We start from the raw sequence: 17,985 nt of genomic DNA on the forward strand, positions 1-17,985 counted from the left end.
TGTAGGTCGTGTGGCCTAATGGATAAGGCGTCGGACTTCTATGAAAGTAGTTATCCGAAAATTGCGGGTTCGAGTCCCGCCACGATTAATAGCATATGACGAAACTATTAGTTCATGATGAGTAGTAGTTAACCACAAACCATGGGGAATCATGTCAGATCAATAAAACTACAAATATATCTCGAACACTCAATGAATATCACTGGCTTGCATTGCCTTCACAGTGACGATTGAAAAGTGCTGCTGATATAGCGTTGCTTGGTAGATAACTTAAATCATTCTCTCTAAAGACACACAGAGTATACCTAACTGATGATGAATGAACCTTTGATTAATATATTAAGAATTTATTGGCCTGTTAGCTCAGTTGGTTAGAGCGCCGTGCTAATAACGCGGAGGTCATGAGTTCGATCCTCTTACGGGCCACTATAATTCTTCCATTAAATATTTTCCACTCTAAAAAGGTACTGATACATTCGAAATAGTTTGCTAAAACATTTAATGCAGATATGGCCGAGTGGTTAAGGCGACTGACTCGAAATCTGTTTCCATCTTGGAGCGTAGGTTCGAATCCTACTATCTGCGTTTTGTGGCATTTTATTGGTAAATGTAACTACACAACATTTGATCAAGTGACGCCAGAAGTTATTTCTAGTCATTTTTTGGGAGAACATCCAAGTTTAAAATCAGTAGGGGAGTACACAGTGAGAGAAGAACGAAAGGTCTTTAGGTCTTTAGCATATGTGATGGCCCTGGACAAGACAAGACAAACTAAGCAACGGGGTGACCCTGGATAAGGCATGCTCTCAACAATGGTCCGTACGAGTGGTAAGAACAGTCAGGTCCATCGAAGTCGAGGTCTGTGATCGTAGGCCAGGTTTAGATAGTTTCTAAAAGTAGATGAGAGACAACAAGTACACGTTGCCGAGAATGCACCTTACCATCATGACCAGCGTCTTGAATTCAGCGCGTTGTTGCTCCAGGAACCAGTGAAGACGGCAGAGAAGGATGAGAGAGTCAGAGTTCACCTGTAAAACAGCAGAATAAGTTCCGCTGCCAAGTAATTGTCACTGGCAAAGGTTTCCAAGTTTAAGCATGCCATTTCAGCGATTTCCCAACACTTGGACCAATGAAAATTTTTGCTTGAAAACAGTAAAACAAAAGACAAGTAATTGCCAATTTAACGACGATTTTCCATAATTATAGTTTCGGTTGCTCGCTACCTCTGGCGAGTCTCGAACTTGCAATCCCCGGCGTAGGAGGCCGGTGCCTTATCCATTAGGCCACAAAGGCTGAGTTATGTTGAATCTCCTATCCGAGGAATGACGCAAAGCTTTTTCCTAGAAGATAGCCAAACGTCCCATGTTATATAAACATACAGCGATTACCGTCTGTGGACATCGTCTCAATCTTGAAAACCATGTTTTTTGAATAATCTTAACTACAAACTCTATTTACAGCTTTCGAGTTCTATAACTGGACATACATTTACTATTGCAATTAGTTGTATCAAATATCAAGGCTTTCTACTCTCACAATGAGGGATACTCTTTCTCACTATCTCATTTCATTATTTGTGTATGTTCCACGACCTATATCCGAATGTACTTCCTTTTGGTTCGCACTTTCTCTACATCGTAGGAATTAACATAAAGAAACACCATGAGAACTCGTGTTGTCGTCTATGAACATCTATGAATTCTGCCCATAATGGTGAATGATTTCAAACGATATTAACTTGATAATAAATGGTGGAAAACCAAAAATACTAACTAAAATCAAAAGACTAGCCGCCCGATAAGGGACTTGAACCCTTGACCTCAGGATTAAAAGTCCCGCGCTCTACCGTCTGAGCTAACCGGGCTTAATAATTGATATTGCAATAGTTTTCCGTTCGAGTTCATTTTTAAATTTTACGATTGCTTATAGATCTTTTACGGACGGAAGTACGGACGTTTTTCTATTCTTCGTAAACAAAATGAGTTCACATTCTTTCATCCTATAATTTGTCTCTGACTACATTTTGTGTTTGTAAACTACACTCAAAGACCGCCATAATGCATTTCGGCACTGGCCTCTGAAAAATAGACACGTTTCTGGAAACCCCAAGTGACAGGTCATGGTCTATGGCTCCGAGATAGATCCCGGGACCTAGGATACCCATGACTGCACAGATCATATTTGTAATCATGCGTAAATTTGAGATATTAGTAAACGATTGAAAATGAGTTGTTCCACTAGAAAATACTAGCATGTGAAACAAATGGCAATTCACCGCAGTTGGTAGGGTTCGAACCTACGCCCTCAGAGAGGAATAGATTTCAAGTCTATCGCCTTAACCACTCGGCCACAACTGCCCCGAATTTTCAGACAATCTAGTAATAATATTTATTGGTTCACCAAAATTTCCGTTTGACCTTACTGAAGAGCAGGTTAAATGAGAGATGCAAAATCCTAGCACTTTCTTTAAGTGTAGGTCGTGTGGCCTAATGGATAAGGCGTCGGACTTCTATGAAAGTAGTTATCCGAAAATTGCGGGTTCGAGTCCCGCCACGATTAATAGCATATGACGAAACTATTAGTTCATGATGAGTAGTAGTTAACCCCAAACCATGGGGAATCATGTCAGATCAATAAAACTACAAATATATCTCGAACACTCAATGAATATCACTGGCTTGCATTGCCTTCACAGTGACGATTGAAATGTGCTGCTGATATAGCGTTGCTTGGTAGATAACTTAAATCATTCTCTCTAAAGACACACAGAGTATACCTAATTGATGATGATTAAACCTTTGATTAATTTATTAAGAATTTATTGGCCTGTTAGCTCAGTTGGTTAGAGCGCCGTGCTAATAACGCGGAGGTCATGAGTTCGATCCTCTTACGGGCCACTAGAATTCTTCCATTAAATATTTTCCACTCTAAAAAGGTACTGATAGATTCGAGATATTTTGCTAAATCATTTAATGCAGACATGGCCGATTGGTTAAGGCGACTGACTCGAAGTCAGTTTCCATCTTGGAGCGTAGGTTCGAATCCTACTATCTGCGTTTTGTGGCATTTTATTGGTAAATGTAACTACACAACATTTGATCAAGTGACGCCAGAAGTTATTTCTAGTCATTTTTTGGGAGAACATCCAAGTTTAAAATCAGTAGGGGAGTACACAGTGAGAGAAGAACGAAAGGTCTTTAGGTCTTTAGCATATGTGATGGCCCTGGACAAGACAAGACAAACTAAGCAACGTGGTGACCCTGGATAAGGCATGCTCTCAACAATGGTCCGTACGAGTGGTAAGAACAGTCAGGTCCATCAAAGTCGAGGTCTGTGATCGTATGCCAGGTTTAGATAGTTTCTAAAAGTAGATGAGAGACAACAAGTACACGTTGCCGAGAATGCACCTTACCATCATGACCAGCGTCTTGAATTCAGCGCGTTGTTGCTCCAGGAACCAGTGAAGACGGCAGAGAAGGATGAGAGAGTCAGAGTTCACCTGTAAAACAGCAGAATAAGTTCCGCTGCCAAGTAATTGTCACTGGCAAAGGTTTCCAAGTTTAAGCATGCCATTTCAGCGATTTCCCAACACTTGGACCAATGAAAATTTTTGCTTGAAAACAGTAAAACAAAAGACAAGTAATTGCCAATTTAACGACGATTTTCGATAATTATAGTTTCGGTTGCTCGCTACTTCTGGCGAGACTCGAACTCGCAATCCCCGGCGTAGGAGGCCGGTGCCTTATCCATTAGGCCACAAAGGCTGAATTAGGTTGAATCTCCTATCCGAGGAATGACGCAAAGCTTTTTCCTAGAAGAAAGCCAAACGTCCCATGTTATATAAACATACAGCGATTACCGTCTGTGGACATCGTCTCAATCTTGAAAACCATGTTTTTTGAATAATCTTAACTACAAACTCTATTTACAGCTTTCGAGTTCTATAACTGGACATACATTTACTATTGCAATTAGTTGTATCAAATATAAAGGCTTTCTACTCTCACAATGAGGGATACTCTTTCTCACTATCTCATTTCATTATTTGTGTATGTTCCACGACCTATATCCGAATGTACTTCCTTTTGGTTCGCACTTTCTCTACATCGTAGGAATTAACATAAAGAAACACCATGAGAACTCGTGTTGTCGTCTATGAACATCTATGAATTCTGCCCATAATGGTGAATGATTTCAAACGATATTAACTTGATAATAAATGGTGGAAAACCAAAAATACTAACTAAAATCAAAAGACTAGCCGCCCGATAAGGGACTTGAACCCTTGACCTCAGGATTAAAAGTCCCGCGCTCTACCGTCTGAGCTAACCGGGCTTAATAATCGATATTGCAATAGTTTTCCGTTCGAGTTCATTTTTAAATTTTACGATTGCTTATAGATCTTTTACGGACGGAAGAACGGACGTTTTTCTATTCTTCGTAAACAAAATGAGTTCACATTCTTTCATCCTATAATTTGTCTCTGACTACATTTTGTGTTTGTAAACTACACTCAAAGACCGCCATAATGCATTTCGGCACTGGCCTCTGAAAAATAGACACGTTTCTGGAAACCCCAAGTGACAGGTCATGGTCTATGGCTCCGAGATAGATCCCGGGACCTAGGATACCCATGACTGCACAGATCATATTTGTAATCATGCGTAAATTTGAGATATTAGTAAAAGATTGAAAATGAGTTGTTCCACTAGAAAATACTAGCATGTGAAACAAATGGCAATTCACCGCAGTTGGTAGGGTTCGAACCTACGCCCTCAGAGAGGAATAGATTTCAAGTCTATCGCCTTAATCACTCGGCCACAACTGCCCCGAATTTTCAGACAATCTAGTAATAATATTTATTGGTTCACCAAAATTTCCGTTTGACCTTACTGAAGAGCAGGTTAAATGAGAGATGCAAAATCCTAGCACTTTCTTTAAGTGTAGGTCGTGTGGCCTAATGGATAAGGCGTCGGACTTCTATGAAAGTAGTTATCCGAAAATTGCGGGTTCGGGTCCCACCACGATTAATAGCATATGACGAAACTATTAGTTCATGATGAGTAGTAGTTAACCACAAACCATGGGGAATCATGTCAGATCAATAAAACTACAAATATATCTCGAACACTCAATGAATATCACTGGCTTGCATTGCCTTCACAGTGACGATTGAAATGTGCTGCTGATATAGCGTTGCTTGGTAGATAACTTAAATCATTCTCTCTAAAGACACACAGAGTATACCTAACTGATGATGAATGAACCTTTGATTAATATATTAAGAATTTATTGGCCTGTTAGCTCAGTTGGTTAGAGCGCCGTGCTAATAACGCGGAGGTCATGAGTTCGATCCTCTTACGGGCCACTAGAATTCTTCCATTAAATATTTTCCACTCTAAAAAGGTACTGATAGATTCGAGATATTTTGCTAAATCATTTAATGCAGTCATGGCCGATTGGTTAAGGCGACTGACTCGAAATCAGTTTCCATCTTGGAGCGTAGGTTCGAATCCTACTATCTGCGTTTTGTGGCATTTTATTGGTAAATGTAACTACACAACATTTGATCAAGTGACGCCAGAAGTTATTTCTAGTCATTTTTTGGGAGAACATCCAAGTTTAAAATCAGTAGGGGAGTACACAGTGAGAGAAGAACGAAAGGTCTTTAGGTCTTTAGCATATGTGATGGCCCTGGACAAGACAAGACAAACTAAGCAACGGGGTGACCCTGGATAAGGCATGCTCTCAACAATGGTCCGTACGAGTGGTAAGAACAGTCAGGTCCATCAAAGTCGAGGTCTGTGATCGTAGGCCAGGTTTAGATAGTTTCTAAAAGTAGATGAGAGACAACAAGTACACGTTGCCGAGAATGCACCTTACCATCATGACCAGCGTCTTGAATTCAGCGCGTTGTTGCTCCAGGAACCAGTGAAGACGGCAGAGAAGGATGAGAGAGTCAGAGTTCACCTGTAAAACAGCAGAATAAGTTCCGCTGCCAAGTAATTGTCACTGGCAAAAGTTTCCAAGTTTAAGCATGCCATTTCAGCGATTTCCCAACACTTGGACCAATGAAAATTTTTGCTTGAAAACAGTAAAACAAAAGACAAGTATTTGCCAATTTAACGACGATTTTCGATAATTATAGTTTCGGTTGCTCGCTACCTCTGGCGAGACTCGAACTCGCAATCCCCGGCTTAGGAGGCCGGTGCCTTATCCATTAGGCCACAAAGGCTGAGTTATGTTGAATCTCCTATCCGAGGAATGACGCAAAGCTTTTTCCTAGAAGATAGCCAAACGTCCCATGTTATATAAACATACAGCGATTACCGTCTGTGGACATCGTCTCAATCTTGAAAACCATGTTTTTTGAATAATCTTAACTACAAACTCTATTTACAGCTTTCGAGTTCTATAACTGGACATACATTTACTATTGCAATTAGTTGTATCAAATATCAAGGCTTTCTACTCTCACAATGAGGGATACTCTTTCTCACTATCTCATTTCATTATTTGTGTATGTTCCACGACCTATATCCGAATGTACTTCCTTTTGGTTCGCACTTTCTCTACATCGTAGGAATTAACATAAAGAAACACCATGAGAACTCGTGTTGTCGTCTATGAACATCTATGAATTCTGCCCATAATGGTGAATGATTTCAAACGATATTAACTTGATAATAAATGGTGGAAAACCAAAAATACTAACTAAAATCAAAAGACTAGCCGCCCGATAAGGGACTTGAACCCTTGACCTCAGGATTAAAAGTCCCGCGCTCTACCGTCTGAGCTAACCGGGCTTAATAATTGATATTGCAATAGTTTTCCGTTCGAGTTCATTTTTAAATTTTACGATTGCTTATAGATCTTTTACGGACGGAAGAACGGACGTTTTTCTATTCTTCGTAAACAAAATGAGTTCACATTCTTTCATCCTATAATATGTCTCTGACTACATTTTGTGTTTGTAAACTACACTCAAAGACCGCCATAATGCATTTCGGCACTGGCCTCTGAAAAATAGACACGTTTCTGGAAACCCCAAGTGACAGGTCATGGTCTATGGCTCCGAGATAGATCCCGGGACCTAGGATACCCATGACTGCACAGATCATATTTGTAATTATGCGTAAATTTGAGATATTAGTAAACGATTGAAAATGAGTAGTTCCACTAGAAAATACTAGCATGTGAAACAAATGGCAATTCACCGCAGTTGGTAGGGTTCGAACCTACGCCCTCAGAGAGGAATAGATTTCAAGTCTATCGCCTTAACCACTCGGCCACAACTGCCCCGAATTTTCAGACAATCTAGTAATAATATTTATTGGTTCACCAAAATTTCCGTTTGACCTTACTGAAGAGCAGGTTAAATGAGAGATGCAAAATCCTAGCACTTTCTTTAAGTGTAGGTCGTGTGGCCTAATGGATAAGGCGTCGGACTTCTATGAAAGTAGTTATCCGAAAATTGCGGGTTCGAGTCCCGCCACGATTAATAGCATATGACGAAACTATTAGTTCATGATGAGTAGTAGTTAACCACAAACCATGGGGAATCATGTCAGATCAATAAAACTACAAATATATCTCGAACACTCAATGAATATCACTGGCTTGCATTGCCTTCACAGTGACGATTGAAAAGTGCTGCTGATATAGCGTTGCTTGGTAGATAACTTAAATCATTCTCTCTAAAGACACACAGAGTATACCTAACTGATGATGAATGAACCTTTGATTAATATATTAAGAATTTATTGGCCTGTTAGCTCAGTTGGTTAGAGCGCCGTGCTAATAACGCGGAGGTCATGAGTTCGATCCTCTTACGGGCCACTATAATTCTTCCATTAAATATTTTCCACTCTAAAAAGGTACTGATAGATTCGAAATATTTTGCTAAAGCTTTTAATGCAGATATGGCCGAGTGGTTAAGGCGACTGACTCGAAATCTATTTCCATCTTGGAGCGTAGGTTCGAATCCTACTATCTGCGTTTTGTGGCATTTTATTGGTAAATGTAACTACACAACATTTGATCAATCATTGATTGTGGGGTTAATGGTTTAATTACTTAACCCTAGGTGGCCTAATGTAGTTTGTCACCTTGTTTAACCTTGCTTCTTGGCCTTCCTCTTTTTAACCTTGCTCCCCCTCTCGGTGACTGTCAGTCTAGTTCGGAGTATTAACCTTGCACCTTTTTTCGTCCGTTGTTGCTATGTATTCTTATTTGGTATAGTTAGTGGACGCTGTTGGTGTAATAAGGTTAGATAGGCACCAACATTGACAGTTTATCATTCTGTACCGGATCTTGTGTAAAAGGGAGTCGGCAGAGTGATTGATTTCGCTTAAAGTGACCTCACTTCAAGTGTGAATTAGGCCATATGCTGATTTGAGCGTAACAATATATAATATATATATAATAAATACGATTTTTCCACAGAAAGAAAGGGGGTCTGACACACCATCCATCCTGTTCGCATACACACAGAAAAAATCAACTATAAAACCAAGATGGTGTCACCCATAAACCGCGTGAAGTGAGTTCAAGCAAAAAAAAATGGCGAAGACTCGTGATATGGAAAAGTACTCATCACCGCAAATAAATAATGCAACGACAAGCGCACGTGTGAAGTTTCCAGAAGAAGATGACTGCAGATGAAGTTGGAGAGGCCCAACACGCTCTGACCGAATATTTAGCACAAGGCAGACGACCATGATTGTAGAACCTCCTATCGAGAAACAGTGCATTGTGTCCACACGATTAATGAAAGTCTTGTTGCACAACTGACGGAGTGATATACGAAGGGGAACCACGAATGACTGCACGAACGGGAATGTAATTCCAACCGTTGCGGGAGAGAAAAAATGGCGGTGCTGTTAAGCCGCATGGACGGTGCGCATACACAAGCGCTCCGAACCGCTGGCACTTGGTCGAAAAGAAAAACAAAATGAAATTGATACTGGTGATGACCCATTGTCTTGGGTTGGGTTCATTTTCTGTTAGGTTTTTTTCTTGTCGGAAAACCGCGGGCGAACCCCGGGTTGGCGGGGTTTTGTATGTGTTGAAGTTGTTTTGTGTGAAATGGGAGTGCTAACACAGTCAGATGCTGATTACGAGTCAATAATGCTTCATTGCTGGTTATTCAACGAAAGACAAACTTGCAGAATATAATTAAACACTTTTCAAGTTCAGACTGACAGCCCAGAATATGCAAACATTCAACTTTCCAAATAAATTTAAACAGAAAACCTATTTTCTATATTTCGTTATGTTGAGAGCTCAACTCTTCCCTCAAAACAGCTCAGTGCAATGTTTCCATTCAATTCTTGGAGATTTTCTGTTCTCTCTACTTCACACACTTACAGCCCATACACTGTAATCAGGGAACACGGGGACACACCTAATCCTTCCCTATTCAAATCTACATCTACTACACCAACTGCTTCTTTCTCTACTACTACCAGACCTGCCTCATCAACTACCATTTCTGCCGCGATCTCTTTTATATCTCCAACCATTAAACTCGATCCCCTTGCTCTTCTCGATTCATCTTCTTTAGCGTTCTTTTACACTTTCTTTCCAGCTTTCTTTTGCCTTTTCTTGGTCTCTTCTTTTTTTTCAAGATTATTTTCTAGCCTAGTAATGCAGAAATGACAAAAATAACAGTAAAACTAGATAAAAACACCCAGTCTTACCTTTCGTAGTACTTGGGCTATTAGATTTTGCAGTTGGTGTTGGAGTACGGCTCCCACATATTTTGGTTGTCATCCAAATCTTTCCATTTTAGCCAAAAATACATTCCGTCTTCTCTTTCTCTGTTTCATAAAAAATTTGAAAAATATAAGAAAATTTAATTCCTATACAGGATTACATAGTAATAATATAGCCTTTGGATTCTAATGTCGGAAAAATTTAATTCTAGAATTTAGTTCAAGTTGTAAATTACACTGACATTGCAGGCTTATATATTCCTGTCTTTTGGATTGATTGGTAACATTCTAGTGCCAACATCTTTTGAAATCACAAGTTTGCCTGATCTCTTTTTTCAATAACCTCTCTCAGAACTAGGCCAGGAATCAGCTGCCATTGTAGTTGAAAGTTTAGCTGATGCTGTGACACATGCAGGATTTTTTGGAACTGAAAGTTGCAGTGATGTTATTCTAATGAAAATTTTACATGTAAGGAATATTTTGTCTACCAACTTTTTCAGAAACAATAACAAAAAATGTCACCCCTCTCAGGTCTGGAGAATGTTGGTTCTTCACCCTGCTGGGATTCCGCTCTCTAATGAAGGTGTTTGATCATGCAAAGCTGTTTCCGAATCTGCTTTAAAACAGTCTGGTTCGTAATCAGCTTCTTTAGCTTTCGTCATTATTTAGACTCGTTGATTCATTTTCTTTTCTTTTAGTTCTTATTACTCTTATGTCGTAGTTGCTTCGATCCGATTCCACCGCAAAACGGCTGAGTATATAAATATTTAAAAAAAACGAATCCGTTTACGCCTGCTTATCGACTACGTCGGTCCGTCGACCTTGCCTGGCCTACGGAGAATGGTACAATACCGAACAGGAATGCCATCGAGTCAATTGCGGATTTCCCGGTTACATTCTCAACGAATTGGCGAACATAACAAACTTCAGTAATACCGTCTCCTATAATTGCATCAAAAGAATACGCCTGTCCAGCGATGGAACACGCCCCTGCGAGGAGAACAGTCTCCTGAGTGCATTCTGGTCACTTGCGAGCCAACGATTCTCCCAGTTTTCAGCTCCCAGATTGGGCCGTAAGTGTCTTCGGAATTCTATGTTGTCTGCCACCGGATTTCCTTTCCAGTGTGAACTAAAACAGGTGCTGCAGTGGTTTAATCGTGTAATGAGGGCTTCTTTCTGGAGAGTGGATCACGACGAAAATGAGTCGGAAGAGTCGGCTGGATGCCACAAGGCCTACCTCAATGCCGGGACCTTACATCGATACCCGGAATCACGTCACACAATTAATCGAGAAGGTTTCAAACGGACCAACTGGTGAGCTAAAAATACGACAACGGTTACCAGGTGAGCGCAACTTTGGGGTGGGCAACTTAAGTCTTCAATTAGGACGAAATTTAAAGCTTTAGCGACGCGGAACCCAATTCCAACGAGCACTTCCGGTGCCAGGAAATGTTTTGTCCCGAATGTCACCAATCTGTGTTTTAAGTATGTGCTCGGCTAAAAAAAATCATTTTCGAATAATGTGAAGGCATGTAAGCTAAAAAGATAAGGTGATTATTTACATCATTCGATTTTACATTCAGTAGAAATTTTTTCAGATGACAGTTTAGCCTACTTCAGACAAAGTTGCATTCTTGAAAACTCTTTGTTGATTGATGGCAAACATCACCTGCAAGCCGGACGCTGTACATACTTTCAACATATAGTCTACGAAACAATCCGTGAATTAATTTTCTTCTTTGCTCCCGTAGGAAAACTACCTTGCTTGCATAGAAGCTTTTAATCAAGAGAAATGTTAAAATATGTTTTGATAGAGTGGAAGAGTAACAACGGAAGAAAATGCAACCTCCCCCCCAACACGATATGAAGAATGTCAATATATTCTGTCACCTGTTAGGCTACATATTCTTTTACGAGAAAAATATTTTAGCATGCTTTGTTGGGTACCCGTTTTGTTCCCAGTTAATCTCCCGCTCCTTACGCTGGTTTTGCATCTAACAATATTTTTTTTTACAATTTTATTTTGATTACTTTCTGCTTTCTAAAATATGAAACGAAAAATTAAATTTCTAATACACAAATCATCGTTGACTCGGTTGAGTTAGCCTCAACACGTCAACTCCTGTAATACGGTATCCCGTCGTTTCGGACACTAACATTTCGGCCCCATACCTTTTCGGCCCTTTTTAACCATTTCGGCCCGGGGCCGAAAATGTCCAAAACTGGGTCCGAAATGACAGCTTTATTAAAATAAAATAAGTTTAAAGAAAGAAAGAAGCTATTATATATATATAAGCTATAAAACTAAAATATCGTTATAAAGCATCGTTAGAAGTACAATATGTAAAGCTTAACAAGAGAATAAGACCGAAATGTAGAAAAAATCTTAAAGTTACAGATATAATTGGCTTAAAATCACGTAAGCTACTTCGAGTAAAAAAATATGTGTAACGCTTTGGACCAAAAATTGTTTTGCAAAATCTCTACCATAAAACAAATTGTCGAAAATTTTTAAATATTTCTTTGATTACTGTGTAAGTATTTTAGTATAAAAAAGTGAACGTCCATTAATAATCCAATAAATATTTAAAATTTTAGACGTTCGCTTCTTTTACTAAAATACTCTCTTCTTGTTATTTAACTTTTCAACTAGATAAATTATTTAACAACTTCAAAAATATTAATGAAAATGGGGCCGAAAAGGTAAATAGTGGGGCCGAATTGGTAGGTCGATTTCGGATTGGGCCGAAATGGTACGGGGCTGAAAGGGTAGGGTCCGAAATGACATACATCCCTGTAATATTATATTATTTTCTTGTTTGAAGAGTAAAGCAAATAGGATATAGGGTACATAGCATATAAGATAGATAGCCCCTAAAATAAATGGCTAAGTAAATGGCTTAATTTCTTAAATTACTTGTTCCATTTCTTAAATAAACAATAAAATGTTGACTCTGTTCCAAAGAAAAAGCACGGCGGTAAACTGGTGCTCGTTTTATCACTGTAGCTGCGGGTCTAACGCTGTCTCCATAATCGATTTATTATCGCTGGTATTACTACTGAAACGAATTACTTATGAAAAACTTTAACAGAATATCTAATGAGAAAATTATTACACATTTCATTTATTTTGTGTTACTTGTGAAACTAATTTCTTCTGTAGCTTAGTCCATAGTTGCAATGACACAAATTTCTGTTACTTGTATGTAATAAATTTTACTTTTTATTTTTACTTAAAAATTAAGTTGTTAATAATAATAAGTAATTTTATTTACTTACATCTATTTTTACTCACAATGGGAATCCGTCATTCTGCCATGATCCCTTTTCAAACGCCAAGAAAAAACGTGTTGTTCCAGAAACGATGTCATTTTCTAAATGTTATAAAGCTTTGTTTACATTACCACTCGAGTGTTAAAATGATATTCCATTCGTATTCTTTTTTAGGTAAAAAGAAAATTTGAAGAAATATGTCAACATAATACATAAATTATACGTAAACAACATCATTTGGACTACTTGGGTGAGATATCAATTTCTTGACAACCCCAATTGGGTTTTACTCTGAATTCCCCAAATACTGTTGGAACAGTTATCTCGAGCCTAAAAATTAAAAACTCTTGGCCAACAATAACACCGTCGAAACATCCACTTTGTGTTGTATACTGTCAGAAAATTTGGCTACGACAATATGGTCAATCAATCTATTACCCTGCATAAACGAGACATAGCATGCATATGAAAGTGACATAAAATTAGAAGATGGTACTGCAGCCACGATTGTCTTCTGCTCACCAAAGTAAAGTATTTACAACGGAAAAGAGTCACTGTCATGCAATGTCGTGACTATCCATCAAGCAGAGGGTTATGGCCTACATCTTTCCCTAAATATTTATACGTGAACAAGGCCAATTACTGAGTAGGAAATCTTCGCTGGCTATAACCCTTCAACCCAACTCAACCCTGGCAATTTCTGCAGCAGTGAGAGAAAATTCAAACCAACTGTGACACTCTGTCGGTCACAATATTTTGCTAAAAGAGAACATAAAATCCTCCTTGCTGAAAGCTTGGAAACATAATGGACGTCATGCACGAATGGCAGCGCGGAAAGTTTCCTGAATCCTCAGATACAAGATACAACCTGCCTTAAAAACAATTATATCCATCATAAAATCACACAATAGTCTTTACAAGTCAGTGTCATTTAAATCAACATCTACACAAAATTTGTGAAATTGCCTAGCCGAACCAAAGTTGAAAAAGAATCAGTTGAATAACTTTATTTTTACGTCCTTGTTTTGCTGACTTAACTGAAAAAAATGGCCAAGCGATTCCTTCACTGCTAGAAAAAATCCCGAACCTGGGAGACCTTTGGAGCTTAACCAAAAGAGCTGCAAAGTTCATTTTTACAATGAGAATGTAAAGTATTAAATTTTATACTATAACGTTGCAGAAATAGAACAGAATTCAACTTTTTTTCGGCAGAGTTAGTATTTCTAAACAGGAAGCGATTGAAAATTAAGGGAACTGAGAAGTATACAGTACACAACGAAAAAAACCCACACAAAGAAAAAGCTTTATTCCTTTATCAACCGTCACGTTGACTTTCCCATCGCATTTAGGTCACCTTGGATTCGAGGTTAACCTTGAAGGGTCAAAGAACTCGAGGCCCATTAAAGCCAACCATTAAAGTTCAATTATTTTCAGGTCTGGTTTTTACTGCGGTTGTTTCATTGGCCCCGCGTCTTTTACGTCCCTCCTTCGGAGGGGGTCCCTTCTTAGACGGTCGAAGTCTTGAAGATATAAAATGAAGTAAATACGGACAGTCGATACCGAACTTTGAATGGCAAAAGGAAACAGATTTAATTTTTGCCTGTTTATTTAACAATCGAGATTTATATTTCTATTGTTTGGCTTTTGTTAAAAAATATAAACTATGGCTATTACTTTTACTGATCATTCAGCTTTACAAATGCTTGGCCTTAATTCTTATCCTCATTGTAAATTGTTTGACAACTTTGAAATAATTTGGGATGACTGTAAAAATCATTCAAACAGAAATAACTCTGCCAGAAATGCTCTGTGTTTTTGTCGATATGATGATTAATAATTAAAACTGTACGGTTGTAAATTATGTTCCCCGGCATAAAAGATATAATAACATTTTTAATGTGTTAAGTGTTACAAATGAAAAAGTTGCCTTGTTGGATGATTCTATTTGTGATTCATATTGTATGTGTTTCGGATCATAAGTGAAATATCTACATATGTATTTTATCCATGTAAATTAACAGAATCTGTTACAAAAAAAATAAATTTTTTGAAGGATGTCAGAAATTTAATATTTTTTATTTCAAAGCACTAAAACTGATTGAAACATTGGAGATATGAATAAACCTTTTCTATTATAATAATTTTTTTGGGTTCTTATTAGCACTAAAATATTTTTCAACTTATTATTTAAATTTTGCAGTAAAAGGTTTGCATGCTTCAGAAATTGTTAAATCATACGTCCCAGGTGAAACTAAATTGGCAATTGCAACCATAACAGTAACCAGGAACTCTGATTTCTTAGAATTCATCCAATTGGCAGGTGAATCTTTTGGAACAACTTTTAACCTACCGATTTTAACGCGTAGACAGTTGTCATCAGTTACTTCGACTTCAATAACTTGCATACGTGATAGTTATCTGTCCATGGCCATTCTACAATATTAGTACACCAACGGCCGTCTAAAGATTGCAATGATTCTCCTTGAACATATGGTCTCAAGCCAAAGTTTTCATTTTCTGGCCACATTTTTTCGATGTGCAATGATTTCCCTTCACTTGGAATATGGATTTCTCCATGGAAATCTTTTTGTGTCTCTTTTAACTTATGTGAATTCATATAAGAAAATCCCAAGTAATCACCTTTATTATATTGATATTCATCATCAATGTTTACACATCCTGTGCCGATAATTGGAACTAGTGATTCGTTAACAACATATAATTCAATACGCACCACCTGTCTTGACATTTACTTTTGTCTTAATACTTTCATTTTTAATAGTCATTAATCTACTTTTAATTCTATCTAATTGACTTAATAATTCGTCCTGTTTCTTCCATTTTGTTGTGGAATGATTGAATAACAATGATATACTAACATTTTTTTTATGAAATGTGTATTTCACGATCTGGCCAACTTGACATAGCATTTTTCAAAAGATAATCTTCTTCATTTTTTGGTCTTTGTACTGTCAATTTAACATCAACAGTTCCTTTATCCCAGATATCCATAGTGTAAACGTCATAACAAAATTAAGCGCAATGGAGCATTGTTTTCTTAAATTTTAGCCATTTCGATAATGCACTTGGACGTTCTTGGAGATGACAATGCAACCTTACAACCAGCAATTCCTGAATAATTTATCCACCATCAACTCTTCTAGTTGATACCTGATCAATCCTATACCATTGCATTTCATGAATAGTAGCTTCGTTGATCATGGAACCGCTTACGTTACAAACTCCATTTTCATCTACTGCTCCATTACCAACGACAGGTTCAATTTGTTCTAAAAAATCTGTTAAAGTGGTGGCCATTCTGAATTGTACCATTTGGATCAGTAAATTCACAAATTATTCCAAGAAATTTTCCAGAATGCCAGGTAATTTTATAACATTCAGGCTGAACATCAGTTACATCTCCGTTTTTGAAACATAAAGTTTTATAAGAATTTACATTTAAATGTGATGTACCAGTAGTGTGAAGGTGTGTGAAGGTGAAAAAGGTATTTTTGCTTCTAACGTTTATTTAACATCGTCCACTTCTTTGTCAATTGCATCTAGTTTTGCATCTGTACCAAGAAATTGTACTGTACTGTACACTTGCTCGCATCATCCGAAACACTGATTCTTAAACTTGAAATAGGGGAAAAGTAACATAAAAGGCCATTGTTAAAGGCCTGCAATATTGGCTTTTTTGCTGTTGCAGAGTCTGGGAATGAGCAGATTGCAATTCCTGGTGGAAAGCCACCTGCTCTGGAAAGGAAATTTGCTTCATTTAAGCTCTTTAGTTCGAATTTTTTTGTGCATTCGCCTATCGCATGTCTGATTTGAATGTCTATTTTTGAAGATATTTTGGTGATTAGCACATTTTGGTGATCCAAAAGAACTTATAATAGCAATTTCCACATGGCAATGTTTACATTTTGACAAGTACTAATTCCTAAAAATTCTTCTTTAAGTAAAAATTTCTTAAGTACAGTTTTGAGTGCCAAGAAACATTGGCAATGCAACCTGTTTATTATTATTTTAAGTCAGTCATATGAATCAGCTTTAAATCCTACACAAATTTTCTTTCGGTGAAAGACTAAATTTATGTCGGAAACTGTCTCAAACTGCACAGAGCAGACAGTAGATTACCAAGCATGATGAAAGAAACATATTTCACTTGTTTTGGCCTTCATTGCAAAGGACACTTTTGTTCTAGGATTTTTAATTTCTCAAAATATTAGTTTTTTTTTCAATAAGTTAATTTTTACTTCGATCAACCCAGACGGATATTCTTATTATGTTTTTTTTGCGGATTAAGGATATTTTGCTAGGTCGCAAAAAATCAGACAAGTTAATCAAGTCAGACAAAGGTGAAAAATGACTTCAACAGCTGTATTGCGCGATGTTAACAAATGTTAGAAAAGATTTCGAACAACCCTTTAGGGAAACAACTAAAAATTTTCCTCACCTAATTGTGTTGCTTGGGTCTTCCTCTATGACTGATGATGCGCCTTGCGAGAATAATAGGATCTTTTGATGCCAGAATGCTCTGATGATGGCCTATTTATAGCATTCATGTCAATTCATTTCGTCAATGTCTGACTCGCACACTGACTCGGACACAGTCAAGTGTTAGGTCATTATTGGGGTGATTTTGGGCAATATGATATCGGGGCTCATATTCAATAGTTATAGTAATATCAAATTTGACTTCAGAAGGAAGCGTTTGTTTGATTTATAAACAGTAGTAACGAGAAAGTAAAAAAAAAAGCGCTTAATTTATTTAAATATGGGAATGTACCATAGGAATGTTCAAACTTCGACAGTTGTTTTAACATGGTTCTTTAGACATTCAAGTTTGGAAAGCCCGAAAAATTCGTGGATCAAGCTAAACGTGTTCGGGTTGCTTTGGCAGCAAATCGAACAGTTTTAATAAGCTCATTGGAACAAGTTGCCTGCTCTAACATCCATTCATCCATCCATCCATCATGAAGTGCAGTCACGG

At 37.8% G+C, this 17,985-nt stretch overlaps 1 long non-coding RNA gene and 19 other non-coding genes across 20 annotated transcripts; 12 read left to right on the plus strand and 8 right to left on the minus strand.

The window, feature by feature from the left end:
• Positions 1–4: 4 nt before the first annotated feature.
• On the plus strand, positions 5–88 carry Trnar-ucu. The gene is given in 2 exon segments: positions 5–41; positions 53–88. It is a non-coding gene; the product is annotated as a tRNA-Arg (tRNA).
• Positions 89–352: 264 nt separating this feature from the next.
• Trnai-aau lies at positions 353–426 on the plus strand. Its single transcript has one exon. It is a non-coding gene; the product is annotated as a tRNA-Ile (tRNA).
• A 77-nt stretch (positions 427–503) lies between these two features.
• Trnas-cga lies at positions 504–585 on the plus strand. The gene has a single exon. It is a non-coding gene; the product is annotated as a tRNA-Ser (tRNA).
• A 1,206-nt stretch (positions 586–1,791) lies between these two features.
• Trnak-uuu lies at positions 1,792–1,864 on the minus strand. The gene has a single exon. It is a non-coding gene; the product is annotated as a tRNA-Lys (tRNA).
• A 411-nt stretch (positions 1,865–2,275) lies between these two features.
• On the minus strand, positions 2,276–2,357 carry Trnas-uga. The gene has a single exon. It is a non-coding gene; the product is annotated as a tRNA-Ser (tRNA).
• A 118-nt stretch (positions 2,358–2,475) lies between these two features.
• Positions 2,476–2,559, plus strand: Trnar-ucu. Its single transcript is given in 2 exon segments — positions 2,476–2,512; positions 2,524–2,559. It is a non-coding gene; the product is annotated as a tRNA-Arg (tRNA).
• A 264-nt stretch (positions 2,560–2,823) lies between these two features.
• Positions 2,824–2,897, plus strand: Trnai-aau. The gene has a single exon. It is a non-coding gene; the product is annotated as a tRNA-Ile (tRNA).
• Positions 2,898–2,974: 77 nt separating this feature from the next.
• Positions 2,975–3,056, plus strand: Trnas-cga. The gene has a single exon. It is a non-coding gene; the product is annotated as a tRNA-Ser (tRNA).
• A 635-nt stretch (positions 3,057–3,691) lies between these two features.
• Positions 3,692–3,764, minus strand: Trnar-ccu. The gene has a single exon. It is a non-coding gene; the product is annotated as a tRNA-Arg (tRNA).
• Positions 3,765–4,262: 498 nt separating this feature from the next.
• On the minus strand, positions 4,263–4,335 carry Trnak-uuu. Its single transcript has one exon. It is a non-coding gene; the product is annotated as a tRNA-Lys (tRNA).
• Positions 4,336–4,746: 411 nt separating this feature from the next.
• Positions 4,747–4,828, minus strand: Trnas-uga. The gene has a single exon. It is a non-coding gene; the product is annotated as a tRNA-Ser (tRNA).
• Positions 4,829–5,294: 466 nt separating this feature from the next.
• Positions 5,295–5,368, plus strand: Trnai-aau. Its single transcript has one exon. It is a non-coding gene; the product is annotated as a tRNA-Ile (tRNA).
• Positions 5,369–5,445: 77 nt separating this feature from the next.
• Trnas-cga lies at positions 5,446–5,527 on the plus strand. Its single transcript has one exon. It is a non-coding gene; the product is annotated as a tRNA-Ser (tRNA).
• A 635-nt stretch (positions 5,528–6,162) lies between these two features.
• On the minus strand, positions 6,163–6,235 carry Trnar-ccu. Its single transcript has one exon. It is a non-coding gene; the product is annotated as a tRNA-Arg (tRNA).
• A 498-nt stretch (positions 6,236–6,733) lies between these two features.
• Trnak-uuu lies at positions 6,734–6,806 on the minus strand. Its single transcript has one exon. It is a non-coding gene; the product is annotated as a tRNA-Lys (tRNA).
• Positions 6,807–7,217: 411 nt separating this feature from the next.
• Positions 7,218–7,299, minus strand: Trnas-uga. Its single transcript has one exon. It is a non-coding gene; the product is annotated as a tRNA-Ser (tRNA).
• Positions 7,300–7,417: 118 nt separating this feature from the next.
• On the plus strand, positions 7,418–7,501 carry Trnar-ucu. Its single transcript is given in 2 exon segments — positions 7,418–7,454; positions 7,466–7,501. It is a non-coding gene; the product is annotated as a tRNA-Arg (tRNA).
• A 264-nt stretch (positions 7,502–7,765) lies between these two features.
• Trnai-aau lies at positions 7,766–7,839 on the plus strand. Its single transcript has one exon. It is a non-coding gene; the product is annotated as a tRNA-Ile (tRNA).
• A 77-nt stretch (positions 7,840–7,916) lies between these two features.
• Trnas-cga lies at positions 7,917–7,998 on the plus strand. Its single transcript has one exon. It is a non-coding gene; the product is annotated as a tRNA-Ser (tRNA).
• A 1,975-nt stretch (positions 7,999–9,973) lies between these two features.
• LOC124342529 lies at positions 9,974–10,484 on the plus strand. Its single transcript, XR_006918907.1, has 3 exons — positions 9,974–10,184; positions 10,248–10,347; positions 10,415–10,484. It is a non-coding gene; the product is annotated as an uncharacterized LOC124342529 (long non-coding RNA).
• Positions 10,485–17,985: the final 7,501 nt, after the last annotated feature.

This window comes from Daphnia pulicaria, chromosome 6 (genome assembly GCF_021234035.1).
Source record: "Daphnia pulicaria isolate SC F1-1A chromosome 6, SC_F0-13Bv2, whole genome shotgun sequence".
NCBI classification, from domain to species: domain Eukaryota; kingdom Metazoa; phylum Arthropoda; class Branchiopoda; order Diplostraca; family Daphniidae; genus Daphnia; species Daphnia pulicaria.